General features: G+C 47.4%; 1 long non-coding RNA gene across 1 annotated transcript in view; it reads right to left on the bottom strand.

The window, feature by feature from the left end:
* Positions 1-642: 642 nt before the first annotated feature.
* LOC127060994 (uncharacterized) overlaps positions 643-23,606 on the bottom strand; it is a 56,332-nt gene continuing 33,368 nt past the window's right edge. Inside the window, exon 4 of the long non-coding RNA XR_007780359.1 lies at positions 643-2,007. This is a non-coding gene — a long non-coding RNA (uncharacterized LOC127060994). The remainder of the gene's footprint in view (positions 2,008-23,606) is intronic.

Here is a 23,606-nt window from a genome sequence, read left to right as displayed (position 1 = left end):
GCACTTTCTCTGGGGCAATGATCAGACCAAAAGCTTTCAAATTTGTCACAGCACATTAAGAGCTGATAATTGTTGTTTGTTATCAGATGCCAACAAGATATCATCCATGTAATGGTAGCAGTAGCAATTTTTAAATTGCTCCCGCACTTTTGACAAGGCCTGTGCCACAAACCATTGACAAATACTTGGCAAATTTTTGATGCCTTGTGGAAGTACTCTCCATTGATATCTTTTATTGGGTTCAGCATGATTTATGGAAGGCAAGGTAAAAGCAAATTTTTCTTTGTCCTGCTCAACCAATGGAATAGTGAAAAAACAATCTTTCAGATCAAAGACAACTATTTGCCATTCCTATGGAATCATTTTAGGTGTAGGAAGGCCTGGTTGTAAAGCTCTCATGGTTGCCATTACAGCATTTATCTGCTGTAAATCATGTAAAAGTCTCCATTTTCCTGATTACTTTCTTATTACAAAACCTGGGGTATTCCAGGGGCTGAATGATTCCTCAATATGTCCCGCTTGCAATTGTTCTGTTACTAATTCTTGCAGGGCAGTAAGCTTTTCAGTAGTAAGGGACCACTGGTCAACTCAGACAGGCTTAGTTGTCAACCATGTCAGGGCTTGTCACGATCCGTCCCTACAGACGGGTTTCGTGGTGGTTCATAAGGGATCTCAGGGTGCAAACAAAAAAAACCCGACGCGGTACAAGGGGGTTTTGCAGCAATAATCAAAACAAATGCACCTTTATTGAATGACCACAGCAAAATGTGGTAGAGGGATTAAGGGAGAAAAAGACAGAGAGAGAAAGAGAGAAAAAGGGGAATATAGCTACCAAATGTAGAGACGAAGTCCTTAGGTCCAGTCCAGTCGAGGATCCGCCTGTTACATTGGGGAGATCTCAGAGATGCAGTCCATCTGGACTCCAATTATACACTTTTCGATGGGGGGGAAGGAATTGTTTTGAAACTGAATTTATCGTAAAGAGAATGGTATTTGGAAAAAGGGTACACACAGTCCATATCTCAGCGGGCGAGGGCCATTGTTTTCGTGGTCTAGTCCCCGCACCTGCAACATCCATCTTGCTTTGGTCAGCTCGCCTCCCCCTGTGCACCTCCCCCGGGCTGGGGGCTCCAGTCCCAGTCCTTGGAAAGTGTGAGGGAGGCCTTTCTCACGTGGGGATTTCATGTCTCGGGTTTTTTCTTTGGTGGAGAGGCTTCTGTCATCTCAGCTTGTTTGTCACGGTGGTTGCAAACAAGTGAGAGGGGTCTTCTATGGGGGACCAGCCAAAAGCTCAGGAGAAGTCCAGCCAGGCCAAGAGGTGTGACAGCTTCCAAGGCTATTGTTGCAAAAGGGCACAGTGCCCCTTCTTCTCATTGGGCTCAGTGTAGCATGTAGCATGCACCTGTGAAAACAATTACTTAGCAATGCTCTCAGGTCTCAGGGCCTTTGTGTAACTTTCTCCTACAAAGCCAGAGATCGACAGAGGAGTCTTTTCTTCAGTGGTCCCCCAATGACAGTTGTGAGGCAGATGAGGGATATTTCAGACAGACTCTCACAGGGCTACAACTGGACGTTCATTGCCCTGCATCACAGTGGCCCCTATTAAAAATCTCATAGTAATTTTGACACCCCATTGAGATAAACAATCTCGTCCCCACAAACTTTGAGGAGCATCGGCAACATAGGGTCTGATGTTAGCTTGTTGGCCATCAGGATGTTTCACATTAATTACAATGGCTGACAAACCACCTGTCGTAGCACCACCCAACCCCAGAAGTCCAAAACTTGCATGAGTGAGAGGCCACGAGTGAGGCCAACAAAGTCGCAAGAGTATTGTGACATCTGCTCCAGTGTCAATCAAACCTTTTACTGATATGGTTCCTGGATGACATCCACTGGCGGTGAGAAGGCATGTCTTTTCTGGACGGTTCTCTGTTACTTTCTCAGTCCAGAACACTTGCGGTATTCCTGTTGATCCAAAACTTCCTGTGCCGCAACTTCGATCCACTGTATTTGGAACAGAACAAAAGGTATAATTTGAGCAATGCAAGTTCCTTTCTGAATAGTGACAGGAGGGTCATCAATGGGTACCATAAGCAAATCTGCATTAATTACACATATTAATTGCATTACCTCTGAGGAATTAATACCATACTGAGCCACTTTCGATTGGAGATTTTGCACAACCCTCCAGGCAAAGACGTGACCACTGTCATCCTGCCCTGTTCCAGGAGCTGCTTTAAAAACTGGAAAAGCCATAGGGTTATCACAAGCAACATTTGGATTGACACTGTTTTCCTGAGGTACTTTTGGAGCACCTAATTTTTCTATGATGTCCCAATTATTTTCTTCAACTGCTTTCCTCCCAACAAATTCCCAAAACTCCTGAGGCTGTCGAGGAAGCACAGTTACTTGACATGGGGGCAACATCCATGGGGCAGTAGGGCTAGAGCTATTAGAAGGTAAACAGGTTGGGGTTCCTTGCCCCAACTCAGGTGTTACTGCGGGCTACTCATCACTTGATTTGCTGTTGCTGTCACTGTCAGGTAACAGAGGATACGGCCTTGCAGATTGTTCAAGCAGCTCAGAGGGAAGTGGGGTGGCAGATGGTTGGACTAGAGCGGAGGGAAGTGGGGGGACAGATGGCCAGATTTCTTTCTCTGCTAGAGACATTTCAGCTAACTGGCGAAGCAGTGTAGTATATACAGGCACCATCGCCAGCTGCTGAGCAGGTGTGAGATAAATAGGTTTAGGGGTCTGATAAGAAGATACTATGGCTGATTGCCCAGAAGTTTTGGCAGCTTTCCCAGAAGCCTTGGCAGCCTTCCCAGAAGCTTTGGCATCCAGCCCAAAAGCTCTGGCAGCTTTCCCAGAAGCTTTGGCAGCCTTCTCAGAAGCTTTGGTAGCCTGCCTGGTAACTTGCATGGCACCCGGACTTTCTTCAAGGATAGATTCACCAAGTTCCCCATCAGAGGCCCCCTCTGCCTCATCCCCTCCGTCAGTTTCTGTTATCAGCCCCGCTTCTTCGTCCGCGTCCTGCTCTGCTTCTCACTCTGTTTTCCATTCTTTTAATGCCTCAAAGAGTGATCCCCAAGTAACCGCTAGATTGACAACAGTTTTATCTCCCGCTCAGATAACTTCCCACAGTCTGTCCCCGACTTTTTTCCATGCTTTAACACTAAATGCTGTGCCAGGATCAGTGCCAAAATCCTGTGATTTAGCCCACAGCAATATACTACGAAGGGCATAGTCTGAAGTATCAATTGCCTGATTTCTTAACAAAACTTTCCATGTAGCCAAAACATTCTCTTCCTCTTTAGATAAATTATGTCCCATTATTACTAGTTGGTGGCTCCCCTACTTCCAGGTGTCTTGATAGGAGAAAATCAGGTCCAGACCTCCCTGTGGCTTCCACCTGCCACTCTCAGCTGCACCAACGCCGCCTCCCCCACTACGTCCCAGTGGGTCACGGTTGCCAGTTGCTAGGACCCTGTATGGGTCCAAGGCCGAGTATGTTCTTAAGGGTGTTATATCACGTCGGCGATCACCAGATGTCGCTGTCGAGGCAGTCACGACACAAAGCAGAGACCACAGGCAGTCTCAGCAGGCAACTCTTTATTCTTGAACATGGCTGATCTTTTATACACTTTCCAATTGTTTATGCTTCTTCTACCTTAACTATTGGCTACAATAATTGGACATAATTTTATTGGTGAAAATTTACAGTGACTTAACTAACTTTCTAAAAATACTTTGTCCAGCTGCAAAGTTCTTATCTTTCTTCAGTTCCTCTCTTCTCTTGGTCTCCTTGGTGACGGCCTTGGAGAGAGCTCCTTATCAGCTTCTTCTTGCTTCTCACTCCTTTAGCTAACAGGCCCGCTGTTAGCCCCTTCCACATGGCATTGCGACCACCTCTTCTTTGCTGAAAAGGAGTCCTACTAAGAGGACCAGCCTGAGAAGGAGGATCTGGCTCCTAACAATACCATTGTGGAAGCCAGCCATACTATTGCCCACACACCAATTTTAAAATGACACAATGACTAGAAGAATAGCACAAAGGGTCATGCTGTGTGAAATTTCAGCGTTGGCACTCTGTTGCGCAATACCACTTCCTCTGGCACCTGTAACATAAACACAAGAGTCCATGCCTGGTGGGAATAGTCTCTGCAAATAAAACAAGGAATAGGGTTGTTTTCAAGGGTAAGTCCAAGTCTCTACTCTCTTCGCTCCTGCTGCTGTTCACGAATGGTGGCTTGTTCTGCAATTAAAGCTTTTACTATCTCTGGAACAAATTGACCATACAGTTCACAGAGTGTTAAGAGGTCAGTGAGTCCCCTCAGGTCAGGTAACAGCTGGTTTGGGTGCCCACGGGATCTAGTCGGAGGTGGGCTCAGTGGTCAGAGAAGGTGAAGACGGGGTTGAAGTGGGCGAAACCGGGGGTGGAGTGCCAGGGTGATCGGGATCCTCAGGAGAGGTATTCAAGGATTTTCTGAAAGGTCTCACATTCTTGGCCGGGATCCACCTCAGGCCATTTTCTGTGGAGACACAAGCAAAACCTCTTCCCCATGTGACAAGGGGGTAAGATTCCATAATCTTATCTGTTTCTGGATCTCTGATCAGCACTGAGGCCTTTTGCTCAACTTCTGAGGGTTATTGCCAAAATGCCTTACAATTGGAGGATTAGGGCCCATCAAGGAAAAATTTAAAAAATTGAAGGCATACAATGCCTTCTGTAATCACTCAGCTGGGGTGGTATTCCGCATTCCCCCTATCTGTTGTAACAAAAGACGCTTAAGTGAAGCATGGGCTCTTTTGATTATAGCTTGACCTGTTGAAGAATGGGGCATCCCTATTTTGTGTATCACTTCCCAGAGGACAAAGAAATTTGCAACCCTGTGGGAAACATATGCTGGGCCATCGTCAGTTTTGATTTGTGAGGGGATTCCCAGGACTGCAAAGGCACTTGTAAAATGATGGCAAATGTCTTTTGCTGATTCTACAGTATGACAGGATGCAAACAGAGCACCTGAAAAGGTCTCTATAGAGGAGTTAATTTACTTAAGTCTGCCAAACTCAGGAAAATTACTTACATCTGTTTGCCAAATTTGAAGGCTTTGAAGTCCTCTAGGGTTAAAGCCTCCGGACACAGAGGGGAAGGAGTGTCTTTGACAGTCTGGGCATTCAGCGACAATGCTGGAGGCTTGGCAATTAGTCAGGTCAAAAGTACAAGCCAGTGAGGCAGCATTCTGGTGAAAAAAAGAGTGACTTAATTTTGCCTGGGCAAAATGGTTTGGCAAAACTGGAGCAGGTTGAACCAGTAGGGCAATAGGTCTTCCTGCTGGTTCCCTTCTGCAATAAAACCAGGTAGTGTTGTATGAGACCTAACATGCATAACAAAGTAGGGGTGTTCTCTGGCATCTAAAAGGAAAGCAAGTTGCTGTAACCAGTGAAACAAATCTGCTTAGGCACATCCTCCACTACAGCAGCTTCAGCCCTCTCCACAATACCTGCAACAGAAGCAGAATCATTGATAAGGTTAAGAAGGGTAGCAAATCGCTGGAAGGCTCATACAACAGCTGCCATTTCAGCAGTCTGAGGAGAACTTGAAGTTGTGCAAGGCTCAAAAGGAGTTTTCCCGAGAGAGCGAATACTTCCGGGGACTCCTCCAGACCTCTTTATTAGATACAAATGTAGTACCCGCCGACTTGCGGACGCTTTTTTCATGTCTCCTTAACCCCACCGAATTTTTGGTGTGGGAGGAGGCGTGGAAAAAGGGGATAAGGGATATTCTTCCACAATTGTGGGAAAATACCCAGACTGCCACAACTCTTAGTGGTGAAGCGATTTGTACCGACCTACTAGTCGGTCTTGGGAATTGCGCCGACGGAGCTGTTGAAGCCAGGGTCATCCCCCGTTTAGCGCTCCGGGAGAGTGCAAAGTTGGCCGAGCGTGCTTTCCTAGCACTCCACCCTATCACCCAGGAGCCCACCTTTTCTAAAATTTTCCAGGGGCCAGGGGAACCGTTCATTCTTTTTGTTGAGCATCTCCGCAGGGCTATTGAACAACAAGTCCAGGCGGAGAGCGCTCGACTTGAAATCCTAGTGGAATTAGCGAATGCTAACGCTAATACACCCTGCAAAGCTGCAATCTTGAGTCTCCCGTTGTATCCACCACCAACCATCCAGAAGATGATTGAAGTCTGCCAGCGAAAGGTCCCATTAATCCTCAGGGAGGACCCCGGAGCAAGACCACCAGCCCGCCGGGTGTCCTTCGCTGAGGCGGCAGACTTCAGCACAGACGTGATGACCACACAACAGACACCGACGCAGAGACGGAAGCCAAGCCAAGGACAGTGCCACCTGTGTGGCGATCCAAGCCATTGGATGCCTGACTGCCCCCTGCAAAACCAATTTTACGAATTCAGGAAGAGGCAGGCAGCATCCACAGAGGGGAATGAACAACTGTCAAAAAACTAAATTATGAGCGCAACCCCTCCATGCGCAATGATACAAATGTGGCGGGAGTCAACACCATCAATGAGGGGAATTCAGGGAGGGGACCCCAATCCCGCACCTCAAACCTGACCACTTCACCAGACAAGACCTTCACATTTAACCAAACTTTACCAGCTATGACAACCTTTCTTTGTGCCTTGCCTTTCAGGTTGCGCCTCGTAGAGTCTCTTGTCATTGTAGACTCCCTCCACAAACAGCGATGGTAGAGTTCCAGGCACCAGGTACCTGGCACCAACTCGGATGTAAGTGCGTTGTCGTGGGAGACACAAAATTCACTCCCCCGGAAATCTCCATCATTCCGGGAGTGCTGCCGACACTCACTGACAAATTCACCATAAACATCATATGTATTCAGCCACCTGTCGTTTTGCCCAAGGGTCAAATCATTGCACAAGTGATACCGATTTTTACATCTTTAATTGAACAGTGTGAGCACACATCAAACATGTCACCACCTACATTCAACGTCAATTGGGTTCAGACTTTAAGTCTTGAGAAACCCCGCCTCACCTGCAAACTTACAAAAAATGGGCAATCGACAAAAGTGAATGGGATGCTTGACACGGGAGCAGATGTGACGATCATTCCCACAAGGGAATGGCCGTCACAATGGGAATTGCAAAGCGCTGCCGGGCGAATCCAGGGCGTAGGGGGTTTCCAATTAGCTAAACAGTCAAAGAGTGTGGTGCAAATTATGGGGCCAGGTGGGCAATTAGCTTCTATTTGCCCATTCGTTTTAGATTATGCAGAACCCCTGTGGGGGAGAGATGTTTTAGCCCAGTGGGGAGCTACAATTAACCTGCCCAAAGCTCCTCAAATTTTTCAGTAGCGGCCACTGAAGAGCGCCCTACCCACAAATTGACTTGGAAATCAGACAAACCTATTTGGGTAGAGCAGTGGCCGCTCAATAAACAAAAACTAAAGGCGCTCACAGAGTTCGTGGAAGAGCAACTGAAAAAGGGTAACATCGTAGAGTCCATGTCAGCGTGGAATTCCCCGTCTTTGTAATCAAAAAACCAAACAAAGACAAATGGCGACTCCTCCACGACCTCCGACAAATTAACAACATTATTGAAGATATGGGCACTCTCCAACCAGGGATGCCGTCCCCGACCATGCTCCCCCAAAATTGGAATTTGGCCGTTTTAGATAATAAAGATTGCTTTTTCCAAATTCCCCTTCACCCACACGATGCTCAGCGCTTCGCCTTCACGGTTCCCACCATCAACCGTGAAGCCCCAGGGAAGAGGTACCACTGGCGAGTCTTGCCGCAAGGCATGACAAATTCGCCTGTGATTTGCCAGCGGTATGTCTCTTCCTTGCTGTCCCCCGTTCGCGCGGCAGCAACGAACACCATCATACTTCATTACATAGATGACATTCTAATTTGTGCTCCTGACGATGACACACTTACCCACGCTCTTGCCCTGACAACCGATGCGTTGACTTCTGCAGGGTTCGAGCTTCAAGAAGTAAAATTCAAAAGATGCCACCCTGGAAATACCTTGGCCTTGAGATCACGAAGCGGACCATTGTTCCGCAGAAATTGGCAATCAATCCAAAGTGTCCACTTTGGCAGATGCCCAACAGCTGTGTAGGGCTTTGAATTGGGTAAGACCTTGGCTAGGCATCCCTACAGAAGACCTAGCCCCCCTTTTCAATCTTTTGAAAGGGGGAGAAGAACTTAGTTCTCTAAGGACCCTTACCCCAGAAGCCGCCGCAGCCTTAGAAAAGGTACAAAAAACCATCTCACAGAGACAGGCACACAGGCACAACCCAGATTTGCCTTTCAAAATCATAATTCTAGGAAATTTGCCACACCTCCATGAGTTGGTTTTTCAATGGGATGAGTCAGCAAAGACATCTGAAGACCCTGGCTTGAGGGACCCTCTCTTGATTATAGAGTGGGTGTTCCTCAGCCATCACAGGTCCAAGAGAATGACAAGGCCACAAGAGTTGGTGGCTGAGTTGATCCGGAAGGCTCACTTCCGGATCCGGGAGTTGGCCGGAGTCGATTTCGCATGCATTCACATCCCTATCCAATTGAATTCTGGCAACCTAACAAAAGCCATGTTGGAACATCTCATGGAGAACGAAGCTCTCCAATTTGCTCTGGATTCCTACACCGGACAAATTTCGATTCACAAACCGGCCCACAAATTGTTCAACAGTCAATTTAAGTTATCTTTAAAAAGAATTCAGAGCCGAAAACATCTAAAAGCTTTGACCATTTTTACTGACGCGTCCGGAGCATCCCACAAGTCTGTGGCGACTTAGAGGGATCCTCAAACTCAGCAATGCGAGACCGATGTTGCTACAGTTGAGGGATCACCTCAAATTGCTGAGTTGGCCACTGTGGTCAGAGTCTTTGAGAGGTTTTCCGAGCCCTTCAATTTGATCACAGATTCAGCATATGTAGCCGGTGTAGTGTCCAGAGCGGAGAGCGCAGTTCTCCAGGAGGTTCCCAACATGGCCCTCTTCAAATTGCTCTCGAGATTGATAAACCTAGTCTGCCGTCGAGAGCAACCATTTTATGTGATGCATGTGAGGTCACACACTGACCTCCCGGGGTTCATTGCGGAAGGTAATCGGCGTGCCGATGCCTTGGCCGCCCCCGTTGAGATGGCCCCGCTTCCCGATGCCTTTCAACAAGCAAAGCTTAGCCACCAGCGGTTCCATCAAAATGTGCCCGGCCTGGTCCGTCAATTCCACCTGACGAGAGATCAAGCAAAAGCGATTGTGGCCACATACCCACAGTGCTAAGCCTTCCAACTTCCCGCTATCAATGCTGGCGCCAACCCAAGGGGGCTCAACAGTTGTGAAATCTGGCAAATGGACATCACACACATTCCCTGTTTTGGCAAGTTTAAATATGTGCATGTCTCTGTTGATACCTTTTCTGGGGCCGTCTACGCTTCCGCACACGCAGGAGAGAGGACCGCAGATGTTAAAAAACATCTATTGCAAGCCTTCTTTGTGCTGGGCATCCCCAAAGAAATTAAGATGGACAACGGGCCAGGGTACACCTCCAGGGAGTTCCGGAGCTTCCTGCAGGAGTGGGGAGTGAGTCACAAGACCGGCATCCCTTACTCCCCGACAGGGCAAGCCGTGGTTGAGCGGGCCCACCAGAGCCTCAAACCGACTCTAGAACATCAAAAGGGAACTGTGAAGGTGGAGTCCCCTCAAATCCGACTCGCCAGGGCCTTGTTCACCATCAATTTCTTAAATTGCAGTTTTGAGTGCCTGAACCTGCCCATCGCGAGACATTTCAACTCCAACACTGCAGCCCGATTTAAAGACAGACCACCTGTCTTGATAAAAGATCCTGAAACATGGAAGACTGAAGGGCCCTTTGACCTGGTGACCTGGGGTCGTGGGTACGCTTGCGTATCCACCCCTGCCGGGCTCAAATGGGTCCCTTCGAAATGGGTCAAACCCTTCCTTCCAGGGAAGACACACAAGCCCAGCGCCTCTCCACAAATCCCTCAGTCAGCTTGGAGGCGCAAACTAAAGTTTGCTTTGTGTCCAGTGCCCCCCAGGCTGAACCATCCCCCCCAGAGCCCTCAGTTTTAACCTACTTTCTTCGTTTATTTCAGTTGGACCCCGACTCTTCAGTTTAAGCATGTTATTATTCTCATTATTTTCATTCTCTTATGTGATATCCTGAGTTCTTTAATTCTGTATAAGCTACTTCTTCGTTTCCTATCTACCTCCACACCACAAATCAACCGTGTCGCAGTTCCCTCTCCTGAAAGCTCTCGCCAAGAAGTTTGCAGTTCTGAAGACCACCTACGGAGCTGAAGACCAAACATTATCAGACTCAGAAACTAATCTTTAAAGACAATTTTTAAATTTGTTTTACAAAACAAAAAAGAGGGAGATGTTGTGGTGTGGGTTCAGTTTCCATTTGTATTGTTTTCCCTGTTGGTGTTGTTCTCCCCATCTTATAATGTTCTCCCCATTTTACATCCCTAAGCCTATGTTGATGGTTTAGCCCTGGTTTCCCCCTCTCCCTGAAATGGTTCCCTCCCAGTCTGGGCATACTGCCAAGCCCTTGTCTCCACCTCCGTTTCCACAGTTACCATCCCTCTTGTTGCTTTTCCCCTCCTCCCGGGCCCTGTCCATCTCCCGGGGCCCTGCCCATTTCTCCAGGAACTTCTCCCTTCCTCAGAAGGTGATTAGGCAGGTGCTCCGGGCCCCTCCCTAGCTCTTATATCATTAGTTTTCGCCCGTGTCAGTTATGTCCGATTCCCCTCCTCGGTTTCCCCCATTGGTTCTTGTACCTATGTTCCACCCCCTTTATATACTGCTGTTACTCATTGTTCTCTGCCTTTTCCCGCCTGGACCCCCTGGAGACAATAAACCTCTGGACTGCACCAAGCGAGTCAAGGTCCTCTTTTCTCTTAAGCTTCTCCGCTTTTGCCGCTCCTCTCGACATTGCTGCCCTGTCGAAGGCGCTGCCCAGACGCCCCTGGCGCATTAAGGCAGTGCCCCCCGCTGCTAGCTGCTGCTGTGCTCCCAGCTAGCCGGCGCCGCCTCCTCCCTGCTCTCAGGGGAGTAGAGTGCACTCGACGCAGCAGCGCGGCACACCACCACCACCCTCTTCACCCGTCGTCTCTGTTCACACACTTTCACATCACCGCACTCTCTTAGCTCTTAACCATTGCCTCCCCTTAGAATGCAGTCTCTGTGTCACAAGAACTCAAAGGTTCTGTCATGGCTATGTAAGAAAAGTCCAGCTAAAGGGCACTCTATTATCTCTTCTCACCTAAGATTCTACTCAGCTTCTCTCTATCTCATCAACTTCAAGAAGAATCAGCATTTGCAAAGTTTCTATCATCCCAAGAAAAGTTAAAAGTCTCAAGCTCTGCCGGTTTAGTTCATGAACTCTCACGGCTGGCTGCCCTGCTGGGCACTCCCCCCCCCCTTCTCCTTCACGCCAGCTGCGCTATCACAGGCACAGGCTGCTCACTCTCTCTCTCCCTCTGGGGAGGAGGAAATGGAAGATGGCTGCCGAAGCCCTCGCAGTGTTCTCCTCCACCCTTCAGCCCAGGCCTGGCCTACCTCCCTCCGGCCGCATGGCTCCCCTCCCCCCCTGCCCAACTCGGAGCTGGGCAGGGGAGGGTCCATTCTCTTCCAAACCAGAACCCAAAAAGAAATTCCCCTAAGAGTTCACAGCTTTTAACCCCCCGTGTTCTCAGAAGCGTATCCATGCCCTCAGTAGACAAACCAAGTGCTAATATTAAAATCTGAACACCGATTGGCGTGACCACACCATCTCAAAAAACTTCATTTATTCTCAAACCACAACAGAAATCAAACAGAAGGGCTCAGATCTGCATTTTTAATTCCTAACATGGAACAAACCCAATTAATTGTCCCCAAAAGCTTTTGTGCATCATGCACGAAATGAATGTCTGGATTTGTAAAGGCTGAGGAGAAATACTCTGGGTCCTAATGCGCCAACCAAGGTATTTCCAAGGGGGTTGACACAGGATTTTTCAGGAGCAACACAAAGTCCTGCTTGAGTTACAGCAGCAATGACAAGGGCTAAGGCATCTTCCATAACCTCCTGTTTTTCTCCTGCAATAAGAATGTCATCCATGTAATGATATTATAAAGCAGCAGGCATCTTTTGGCGAATGGGGCTGAGGACCCTCACAACAAACCACTGGCAAATAGTAGGGGTATTTTTCATTTTTTTAGGAAGAACAATCCAGTGATATCTTTGCAAGGGTGCTTGCATATAGATGTTTGGGACAGAAAAGGCAAATTTAGGAGCATCATCAGGATGCAAAGCAATGTCAAAAAGCAGTCTTTTAGGTCAATGACTATCAAGTGCCAGTCTCGAGGGATCATTGTGGGAGATGGGAGTCTAGGCTGCTGGACCCCCATGTCCTCTATCACAGAGTTAATTCTGCAGAGGTCTTGGTAATGCCTTTTGAAGGCTGACCTAAAACAGATACTAGACAGAGTTAAGTAGGTATTTATTAGAAGGCCTCAATGGATACACCTTGGGCAGCACAAGAACCCAGCCAGGACTACAAGCAAGATGAACTCGAAATGGTCACAAAATGGACAACGGTCACTGGGTCTCTCACTTTTATAACTTCTGGTCCATTAGCATATGGGAGTTAATTGTCCAACTATAGCTTTAACTTATAAAGTTCCATCTTTCTTGTTTTTGTCTCTTCAGTCCACCCTTGTTTATGCTCTTGGGCCTGAGATTTGAATCATTTGTCCTTGGTCCCCAGCTAGAGAAGGAATTGTTTTGTCTACCTACTTTGTGAAGAGAACCTACTATTCCCTAATATGAAGCTCAGAAGTACACACTAAGGCAGTACAGAATCTGAAAAATATAAAAGCTAAAATCTGAGGCATCATTGGAGCAGGTGCCACTTGCCAGTGTGTTTTTTAATTATAAACACAGGCAAATTCCAGGGACTGAAAGAGGGGACTACATGCTCCTTCTGGAGTTGTTCTGAACAAGGTCAGTGACTGCATGCAATTTAGGTAGTCATAGGGGCCATTGATCAACCCAGACAGGAGTATCAGTCTTCCAGGTCAATTTCAGGGTCTCACGTGCCACAATGGCCCCTAGCAAAAATCAGGCAGTTCTGAAACCCCATTGAGAAAGTACATCTCTTCCCTATAACACCATGGGTACAGGTAAGACAAATGGCTTTACAGAAGCTATGTGACCTTCTGGTCCTGTCACCTGAATTAAGTGGTGATTTTGAGAACTGCGACTGCTTCCCCCAATCCCAGTAAGGCCTTGGGGCACCTCCGTGAGGGTCCAAGTGGGGGGCCATTTGGCTTGGGAGATAACAGTAATGTCAAATCCAGTATCTAAAATACCAATGAGTCTTACCTGTTGCCCCCGTAACAATAGGGTACATTTTCAGGTAGGGTGTTTATCAGAAATTGCCTGCACCCATAATATTTGTGGGGTCCCCGCAGAGCCAAATCCTCCCACTCTTGTTTTGTATTTTTCTACAGGACATGGTGAATTGTGTGAAAAAGGAATCAGCCAAGCAATGTGAGTCCCTTGAGGGACAGTACAGGGTGGAAAAGGGGTCCAAGCCATAATTTTAATTTCATCAATAGAGTCTGAGTCTATGACTTCAGCTATCATTATCACTGCTTTTCAATGAAGGAATGGGACCACCATCAGGCTAAGAATGATTTATTACTCAGATAAACATCAGTCTCAGAGGCTGTGAGATTTATGAGAGCAAGCCATTGGCCAGAGCTCAAGAGTAGTAACAAGTTTCTTCGTTACAAGGCAATATATAACTTTCTAACCCAATAGACAGATGCCACAAAGTTTATTTTGCTTTTCTAACCTATCACCTTTACTTACTTCTACTGCACTGCGGATACTTTCATCCAATGGGCTGCTGTCACACGTACACCCATATGCTTCTATTATAACTTCTAAACTCTTAGCTTACTCTATACAATTACATAACTACATTATGGTGTGCTTGAGGGCCACACAGGACCAGAGTGGGGCTTCCTCCGTCACTGAGTGGCTATTTGGGAGAATGCTGAGCAGGTGTGTTGCTTGTGCTTGAGGGTCACGAGGTCTGGGGCAGGGCTTCCTCTATCACTGAGTAGCGGGCTGATTAAAAGAGGCCTCTAGGGAGCGTGGCGACCTGGAGCAGGGTGGACAGGAGCAGGCAAACAAGGGTGTGGCACGTCTCTGAGGGTGTGGCATGGCAGTTTGTGAGGCAGTTCTCACAGACAGGGCAAGAAGGCAAGGTTGCAGCGTTTCTTGCTAGTAAGGTTTACTATGTGTTGTTCACAGTGTTTCTGTTAGTTGGTAGGGTTTTTAGCATTTCTGGTAGTAATGGTTCGTACACGATCCAAAACTGTAGTTAGTATGAGTGCATGTAATCAAATTGAACCCTCCAAAAAGGATGTGCCTGTCCAGACCCATTCCTGTGCAGACTGTTTGAGCTTATCAGTGGTTTCAGGGGGCATTGTGAAGGAAACCTGCCTGCGGTGTGCACAGGTGAATGATCTCCTTTCACTGGTGGCTGAGCTTAGAGAGGAAGTTGAAAGACTAAGGAGCATCAGGGAAAGTGAAAGGGAAATAGATTGGTGTAGTTCAGCCCTTCCATCCTTGAGGGAGGCCCACCAAGAGTCAGAGGACACCCATGCCTCTCACTGTCAGACAATAGAAGGACACTTGGTAGGTGAAGGGGAGTAGAAATGGGTACCTACTCAAGGAGATAATAATAAGAATTCCTCCCAAGCCCCACTCCCAAGCCAGGCATCACTTCAGAATAGGTATGAACCCCTGGATCTAGAGAGTCAGCCAGATTATTTAGAAGAAATGTCCCATCCTTTATCAATCCTTCTATTACTGGCTTTAAGCCTTCTCTTCCTTCTAATGATATAGGGTACTGACACACACGTATGGGACATTCTCTCTCAATCATTACCCTTATTGGGTCAATATCCAATCCTCCCCTATTTCCTTCCCCGGCCCAAACTTCCTTGTTAATCCTTTCCTCATCTTCTTGGCGGAGTTTTAGCACTTTGGCTACCATTTTCCCTTCTTCAGGTGTAACCACTTGACGTTGCGTACCGATCGTGGGAGGAGGGGTGGCGCTAGTCACCCACGGGCTCCAATCCCCTTTTGTTTTCGGCATGAGTGCCAGGAGTGGCTGCCCCCTGCCTCAGCCACCGGTAGGCAAGATCGCAGTTCGGGCACTGGCTGGGGTCCATGGACCCACGTCTAAGGATCAAGGCAAAGGAAGAAGGAAGGACTCTTTGCTTGCGTCTCTGAGCCGTCTTTATTCTTTCCCGTGACAGGAGCGGCGCTGGGGCTGCAGCACCATGCGGGAGCAGCAAAAGAGCACTAAACAAAGAAAAACAGAGGCTTTTATGGGGGGGGAGGGGGGGCGGTTTCCTGGGAGAAGACCGTCTAACAAGTCAATGACTAGATAGGAGGGGTCTGGGGGCACAAATGTAAACATAATACCAATAGAAAAGGGGACAGGAAAGGTGCATACCAGTGAGAGAAGGGAAATATCATAACTGATAGCGAAGCTTCTGGATAAATGGGTGTAGCAAATTATGACAGACAGAATGCAGGGGCAGGATTTTGGAGGATAGACAGGGAAGAATCTGGAATTATCATAAATGCCATGGAGAAAAGGCGGGAAGACAGGTGGTAAACAACTCTAGGGAGAGACTAAACATATAATCTTCAAAACCCCACTGCCACAACCCCTATTCCTAATTGTACCTGCAAGTCTCTCCCCAATAAATCGCAACCTGCTCCAGGTACTAGCAAGACATCTCCCATCCCTATTCTAGTTTCCCCCTTCAATTACTGTGGGTGAGGGTCCATAGTGATGCAGAGTCCCCCAGCAGATGCAAAGGAGAGCTGCTTTATTGCAAAAACAAGGCTTTTTTAAGCAGTTAGGCCTTTATCAGTTACATAGTTTTAAATAATAACAAACATAATTCAACCAACCACCATACACCACGATAGAAACACATGATGGTATATAACTTGTTTTTCTACCTCTAATTCAGCTGAGTCACTCCCATAGTCCTTTTCTACTTAGCCAAAGTAACAGGTCTGAGACATGATTTTACAAGGCCTTCATTTTGTAAGGTTTTTCCTATATGTAAGAAATTACTACATTTTTTATTAGAGGAACCTTCAAACCTTCTTCTTTAGCTCCCATTACTTTTATAATGTCATTGCTTATTTTACACCCCTTTGGAATAGTAACTACACAAGTTCCCTCTGCCCAAGTATCAACTATAAATTTTAATACCTCCCCCTGGGGGCCTACTTTTAAAGTTATCAAGGGCTCTAGATGATATTTATCCAGGAAATAGAGCCCTGGACATCCCTAGTCTGCAAACTCTCCTGAATGTCCCTCTTGGAATACTTTCAGATCCTTGTTCCGTCAAGGTCAATATCTCTTATAGTGTCTCTCTTCTCCATAATAGAAACAGACATTTCTAGTTTGCTCCTGAGACCTTGATCATACAGGGGTCCTGTTTCCTCCCCTTTCCTTATCTCTGGAATCTGAATATCCAGGAATAGTACTTGGGAGCTGCAGATTCCTTGAGGGGTTACTTTCTGGCATGGTGGCTACCATAATTTTAGCTTTTGCCTTGGCTTTTTCTTCATCCCTCAGTACATAAGCTTTTTGGGCTTCTTTCAATAATTTGTTTAACCCCTTATCTTGCCATTCCTCAATGTTTTCCAATTTTTTCCTAATACTTGGCCAGGCATGGGTGGCAAAGTTAACCCTTAAAAGGGCTTGTTCGGCTATACTATCGCGGTCTGTCCTGGAGTACTGGTGCATGTTTTTCTAGAACCTCTCTAGCCATTCAGTTGGAGTTTCTTCCTTTCCTTGCTGCCCATCAAAAGCTTTGCTAACATTTTGCCCTCAGGGTGCTGCCTCTTTTATCCCTTTGATTATCTGATTGTGATAATCATTCATATTTCCTCGTCCTGCTGCATCATTGTGACTCCAATTAGGAGATGCTATTGGCATTTTATGGTCCCCTGGTGGGCTGTGATGATTTTCTCTTTCCAAAATTATCATTCTGGCAGCCCTAGTCATCTGCCTCTCCTCTTGGGAAAACATTATGCCCATTATTGACTGCATTTCTACCCAAGCAAAAATGTTGGGGCCTAAAAATTGGTCTAATTGTTAACCTAAACCTATGGGATCTTCTAATAATCCTTTAATTTCCCTTCTGAAGAGGTCAAAGGAGCATTCACAAATCCTATCCCCCCTTGAGCCCCTTCCATAGGCACTTTCCCTCAAAGGAAATAAGCCCACTTCTTGATCTCTTTCTAAATCAGACCAGCCTTTCTGTTTCTCAGCTATCATGACCTTGGGAAAGACCTGTTTCCCTTGCGGTGGGGTGGTGGCAGGGGAAGACTTATCGAGCAGCCCTCAAGTTTTTACTGAACTTCCCCTAGTGTTTTGGTATGGTCCCCCACTGGTGGGAGGGGGAGCCGGTGAAGCAGCAGGGGCCACTTGAGCAGCAAGGGTCACTGGAGAAGTGGGAGGGTACAGAGGGGTAATGCATCTAGCAGTTCCCACCTCTTTTCCTTCTTTTCTTCAGCTTGCTATAAGGCTTCTGATACCTTAAAAACATTTACCCCTGGGGCCAAATTTCTGTCCATCAGGAGGCATATTCATTTTCCTCAGGATCGAAAGGTTCTTTTGCATTTACAAATATGTTTAGAGCTTGACTAATGCAATGCTCAAAAGACCCATACCCAGGCCAATAGACATGATCGGATCTTATTTCCTTTTTTGTCCACTCTATCATGCAATATCGAATCATTTTGACTTTATCTTTTCCTTTAGTACATGGATTACTATCCCAGTTAGCTAACTTAATTCCTAGGGGACTGTCCTGGGGTATGCCTGCTGGTGCACTTTTCCTTCCCTTCTACCTCGGACCTGACTTACTTGTTCCTTGTCCCATCTTCCTGGGACCTGACCTGCTCGTCCCTGATCCCTATTCCTTTGCTCTAATTCATTCCTCCAGCAGCTTTGGCACCATCCACTCCCCACAGCTGCTTCCCACATTAAGTACAAAAAATCTCGCCTCTCTAGACACTCAATCCACCACCCTTCAGACAACAAGGCTGAACTCCAAATCAACAGTTGACATAACTGTCCCTGTTTAGGGCAAATTTGGGAGAAAACCTCGAAAAGGGGGCCCCTCCAGAAAGCAAACCCACAAGGCCCCTCCCCCCAGCCGGTTCGGGAAGGATCCCTTGGAGAGAAGTGGAAAGAATCTGTTTATTTAACAGGCAAAGCACCTCGCAGCACACAGAATGAACAATACCACATGACTAAACTCTTTCACCGCTCTGAAAAAGATGAAAAATTCAGAAAGTCTCTCCTGAGAGTGGCCACTCTGTTATCGGTCCCAGTCAGCAGCAGGATCCAATGGTTCCAAGAAAAGGGAAAGGAAAAACAGTCCAGGGAAAATTTGGACTGCCTAGCTAAGCTAACTAACGAGAAAAGCCAAAAGCAGGAGCAAGAGCAAAGCGAAAGCAAGAACAAAAAGTAAAAGCAGCACTAAGTACTGCCCCGTCTCTGTGTCCCGCTGATTGTGGGGGAGTGCGCGGGCCGATAAAAAAACAAAACTTCGATTTTCAGAGGCAGTCTTGAAGGCACAGAACATAATATCCAGCATAAACAGAACAGATGATTGGGGATACACGCATCATAATATCACCCAAGGACATTCCACCCCTTATCCCCATATCGTCAACATACGACCAAACATCATGCATTTTATTCATGTTAAAACTTCCATCTGTTCCACCCAAAAATTACAAGCAATACCCATCACGCCCTCGTCGCGTCCCCACACCGAACCACTGAATCCAAGCCCCATACTACAGAGCTGCAGGATTCCCCACTTTCATTTTACTCACTCAAAACTCCATCTTTCACATGCTCAGACCTTCAACACTTACACATTTCCTTCTATCTCCTGTCTGGGTGGTTTAATGTACAGTCAATGGCAATAACATCCAACAAACAGTGATATTTGCATATCATTCTCACCCCACAATCAGATCTACCTGAGGTACACATCCTGTTGCTCCATCTCTTTGCATTATACACCATGTGCAACCTGGTCCCTGAGCAAAGACAACCCCACGGATGGGTTTGTCTGTACTCGAGGCAGAATTGATCCACACGGTCTTCCCTAACAAACCTCTGACATGTACCACTGGGATTTTACCTCCATCTATTATATTCAGGGACTCAGACTGGGCAGGACCTGCTCGGTTGGTGGAACCTCAGGTGTTAACTAACCAGGTGGCCTTTGCGAAATGCTGCTCCCAATTTTTGAAAGATCCCCCACCCAAGGCTTTCAACGGGGTTTTTAGTAGTCCATTGTACCTCTCCACTTTGCCTGCAGCTGGTGCATGGTAGGGGATATGGTACACCCACTCAATGCCATGCTCCCTAGCCCAGGTGTTGATAAGGCTGTTCTTGAAATGAGTCCCATTGTCTGACTCAATCCTCTCAGGGGTGCCATGTCTCCACAGGACTTGCTTTTCAAGGCCCAGGATGGTGTTACGGGCAGTAGCATGAGACACAGGCTAGGCTTCCAACCATTCTGTGGTGGCTTCTACCATTGTGAGCAGGTAGCGCTTGCCTTGGCATGTCTGGGGCAGTGTGATGTAGTCAATCTGCCAGACCGCTCCATATTTGTACTTGGACCACCACCCACCATACCATAGGGGCAGCACTTGCTTGGCCTGTTTGATGGCAGCACGTCTCACAGTCATGGATAACCTGCGAAATACTGTCCAAGGTTAAATCCACCCCTCGGTCTCTTGCCCACTTATAGGTGGCATCTCTACCCTTGTGTTCTCAATCTAGGTCAATATTTGACACCCTTATCTTTGCAGCCTGGTCTACCTGCTCATTGTTTTGGTGCTCCTCATTAGCTCTACTCTTGGGGACATGGGCATCTACATGGCAGACTTTCACAGATAGCCTCCCTACCCTGGTAGAGATGTCTTTACACTCATCAGCAGCCCAAATTGGTTTTCCTCAACGCTGCCAGTTACCCTCTTTCCACCTCTCCAGCCATCCCCACAGAGCGTTGGCTACCATCCATGAATCAGTGTAAAGGTAGAGCTTTGGCCACTTCTCCCTTTCTGCAATGTCCAGGGCCAGTTGAGTAGCTTTGAGTTCTGCAAGTTGGCTTGATCCACCTTCTCCTTCAGTGGCCTTTGTGACCTGTTGTGTGGGGCTCCATACAGCTGCTTTCCACTACTGATTCATCCCTACGATGCAACAGGAACTGTCAGTGAAAAGTGCATAGCGTGTTTCCTCTGGTGGCAGTTGGTTATATGGTGGAGCTTCTTCAGCCTGTGTCACTGGTTCTTGTTCTTCATCTGTGACACCAAAATTTTCACCTTCGGGTCAATTTGTAATTACTTCCAAAATCCCAGGGCGATTCAGTTTACCAATATGGGTGCGCTGTGTGATAAAAGCAATTCATTGGCTCCATGTGGCATCAATGGCGTGGTGGGTAGAGGGAACCTTTCCTGTAAACATCCACCCCAGCACCAGTTGCCAGGGTGCCAGGAGGACTTGCACTTCTGTACCAATAACCTCTGAGGCAGCTTCGACTCCTTCATAGGCAGCCAAGATTTCTTTCTCTATTGGGGTGTAGTTAGCTTCAGACCCTCTGTAGCTTCGACCCCAAAATCCTAGTGGTTGACACAGAGTCTCCCCAGGCACCTTCTGCCAAAGGCTCCAGGACAAACCATGGCTCCCGGCTGCAGAGTACAGCATGTTCTTCACCTCCGGTCCTGTCCTGACTGGGCTAAGGGCTACTGCATTAGCAATCTCCTGCTTGATCTGGGCAAAAGCTTGATGCTGCTCAGGGCCCCAGTGGAAATCGTTCTTCTTGCGGGTGACCAGGTAAAGAGGGCTCACGATCTGACTGTACTCAGTAATATGCATTCTCCAAAAACCTATGGCACCAAGGAAAGCTTGCATTTCCTTATTGGTTGGTGGAGACATAGCTGTGATCTTGCTGATGACATCCGTAGGAATCTGACGCCGTCCATCTTGCCAATTTACTCCTAGGAACTGAATCTCACGGGCTGGTCCCCTAACTTTGCTCTTTTTGATGGCATAACCAGCTCCCAGGAGGATTTGGATGATTTTCTCTCCTTTCTCAAATACGTCTGCTGCTGTGTTCCCACACACAATGATGTCATCAATATACTGGAGGTGTTCTGGAGCCTCACCCTTTTCCAGTGCAGTCTGGATCAGTCCATGGCAGATGGTGGGACTGTGCTTCCACCCCTGGGGCAGTCAGTTCCAGGTATACTGCACTGCCCTCCATGTGAAAGCAAACTGAGGCCTGCATTCTGCTACCAGAGGAATGGAGAAAAATGCATTGGCAATGTCAATAGTGGCATACCACTTCGCTGCCTTGGACTCTAGCTCGTACTGGAGCTCTAATATGTCTGGCACAGCAGCGCTCAGTGGTGGAGTCACTTCATTCAGTGCACGGTAGTCCACAGTCAATCTCCATTCTCCTTCAGATTTACACACAGGTCAAATGGGGCTGTTGAAGGGTAAGTGGGTTTTGCTGACCACCCCTTGGCTCTCCAGCTCTCAGATCATCTTATGCATGGGAATCACAGCATCTTGAGTTGTTCTATACTGTCAGCGATGCATTGTGGAAGTGGCAATTGGTACCTGTTGGTCTTCCCCCTTCAGAAGTCCTACGGTAGATGGATTCTTGGAAAGTCCAGGCAAGGTGCTCAGTTGCTGGATGCCCTCTGTCACTACAGCTGCTATCCCAAATGCCCACCTGAGTCCTTTTGGGTCTTTGAAATACCCACTTTGGAGGTAATCTATGCCCAAAACACATGGGGCCTCTGGGCCAGTCGCAATAGGGTGTTTCTTCCACTCATTTCCAGTCAGACTCACATCAGCTTCCACCAAAGTAAAATCCTGTGATCCCCCTGCCACGCCAGGCTAGAGGCAGGGCCCCTCTAAGCCTGGTTATCCTTCTCTCCTTGGACATACATCTTGGAAGTTCCTTCAAGAGGATCGGACATGTCATCATCATCATCATACCTGGCAGTTCAGCTACAGGCAACTGGAGCTGCTTTCCTTTTGGTGGAACTCCCTCTCTGAGCCTTGCCTTCCTTTAATTCACACACCTGTTGTGCCAGAGCAGCAGTAAATTTTCCATCCCATCTCCTCATGTTTTCTCCTCAATCACGCAGGAAGAACCACAGCTCACCTCCTGGGGTGTACCTTCTCTCTCCATCTGGGGAATGTCTGCGTTGGGCACTACCACCTCTGATCTGTACTGCTGAGATTTGGAAAAGGTCCTTTTTAATCTCCTCCCTGAGTTTCTTATGATTCTCCTCTATCTTGTCCTCTAATTTCTGCAGACGTGTTTACACCGCTGTGATTCTGGCATGTGTTGGGCCATGTACAGCATCTGCATATGCTTGGAGCTTCTTCGCCACATCAAGCACGGTCTCATCCCTCTCATCCCGCTTCATTATGGCTAAAGCAGAAGCATATTCCTGTGGCCCAAGTTGTGCAAGTTTCCCCACATCATAGACATACAATGTACCAAGTCTGGATTCCTAGTTGTTATGCCATCTGAGAAGATAATCTCTGCCACTGCCATTTCTCTCAGGCATTGGATACCTTGTTCTATGGTCTTCCACTGGGTTTGCTGCATATAGAGATCATCTGCACACAGGTATCTTTGTGCTAAACTTTCCAGGACCCGTACTCTGGGGCTCTGAGGGTTAGCCCCCCATATCATTCCTTGGTCGAGGACGGGATCGTGTGACAGGCATCCCAAATGCCTTGCTTCACTATCATCCAAAATTGTAGCCTCGCTTGCAGCATCCCCAAGATGGACAAATTAACTAATTATAGATTCATCAGGTCGTTGAGTGTAATCCTTCCTTAGGCCATGAAGGTCCTTCAGGGAAAAGGACTCAGTACTGACTTCTGATCTTGTGCCTTTTGCTTTGACTCCTGATTTTATGTCAGGAAGCGCTGAGGGTCCTTCTCCTGCATCATCACCATCATTGTCATCATCATCATCATCATCTACTGGTCGATCGGTCTTGCCTATGCACTTTCCGCTTCTAGTGCTAGTAGCAATGGCCATTGGTTGAGGCTTATTGTCTGGTTTAGCTGCTGGCTTAGGCTCACTATCTGGTTTAGCTGCTGGCTTTGAGCCTGGGGTGTTGGCTGTAGCGTTACTGGGATAGCTGCTGATTTATCTCCCTGCCCCCCTTCCTCTGAGTGCTGCCCTACAATATCTTGAAGAGTGTGATAAGCATATGCCAGGGCCCAGCTTACTGCAATGATCTTTTTCTCCTTAGGGTCATCATGGTACTTTTCTTTCAGGTATTTCCCCACCTCAGCTAGGTTCTGAATTTGTTCATGGGGAGAGTCCCAGACTATAGGGTCAGAGAATTTCTTCAGGATTTGGCCCATATCTTTCCATTTCCCATACCACTCAGGATTTTCCACTCCTGGGTCTTCTCCTGGGTCAGGGGTC

Source organism: Serinus canaria, chromosome W, assembly GCF_022539315.1.
Source record: "Serinus canaria isolate serCan28SL12 chromosome W, serCan2020, whole genome shotgun sequence".
In the NCBI taxonomy this organism is placed as follows: Eukaryota; Metazoa; Chordata; class Aves; order Passeriformes; family Fringillidae; genus Serinus; species Serinus canaria.
The sequence above is the reverse complement of the archived record's forward strand: the minus strand, read 5'-3'. Positions and strand labels throughout refer to the sequence as shown.